The following is a 1,066-nucleotide window of genomic DNA, read 5'->3' as shown; positions in this document are numbered from 1 at the left end:
TTAAATATGTATTATATTTAAATATATAATATATAAATGTACATATTATATGTTAATATTATATATTTATATATATTTAAATCTGGCTTTGCTTTTATTAGCGTTTTTCTTTAACCAAAGATAGATCACTAGAAGTTGGATAGGTACTTTGTCACCTAAAGTCCTGGTGAGGTTTCCGGTAGAATATTTTTCCTCCTTAGGGAGGCTGTTTATTTGGAAATATAAGAAATCAACTGTCTGGCACAAAATTACTTTTGCAGCAAGTGGCAAGTGATGCATAATCGAAGACATTTATGGTGATAGCTATTAGCTAAACTTCCAAATTCAAAGAAAATAAAAGGAAAAATTCTATGTCTACAGTGATTTTTAAATCTTGAAGTAAATCAAGATGTCTGCTCAGAAGATGCAGATACCACATCAGTCACTGACTTCGCCAATAAATATTCCATGATTCCTGAGTGACGAAATCTACTGGATGAGAGGTGATAGAGTAGCCCGGGATAGAAAGGACAGAGATGACCTATTCTGTCATAGACTACCAAAGAGGAACTCCATGCTCTAGAGGACTCTTCTCTGGTCCTCTTCTACTCACATCCCACCCCATGAGACAAAGAGTCTGTAGTCCAGTGGGTTATGTCTTCCAGGAACCCATGACCCTTCTTCTTGAGCATGCTTCAGGTACTTGGTACACGTGAAATTTTCTGCCCTTATAGCCTATACTGACTTGGAGGTTCTTCATCGGCCTTTTCAAAAGATTTAACTCATAAAAAGGCAGAACACATCACAAGTATGTAAACCCATAAGCTCAATGGGTGGTCAAGAGATAACTGTGTGTCTGCAGAGCTTAAATATACAGGCTGGGGTATCTACACACATGTGCATGAGGCCCCTCAGGGTGCAGGATGGGTGCATATAAAGGAGGAAAGAGAGGCAAGCCAAGGTGGCTCCATATTCTAGCATGCAACTCCAAGAGATGCAATAATCGTATATTCATATCCAGTTTGCTAGGTCATTTGTAATGATGCATTTGCCAGTGTAGGATAATGGAAAAAATTTTAAAAAGTTT

This window comes from Rhinopithecus bieti, unplaced genomic scaffold (genome assembly GCF_001698545.2).
Source record: "Rhinopithecus bieti isolate Rb0 unplaced genomic scaffold, ASM169854v2 scaffold_388, whole genome shotgun sequence".
Lineage (NCBI taxonomy): Eukaryota > Metazoa > Chordata > Mammalia > Primates > Cercopithecidae > Rhinopithecus > Rhinopithecus bieti.
Note: the sequence above shows the minus strand (reverse complement) of the source record.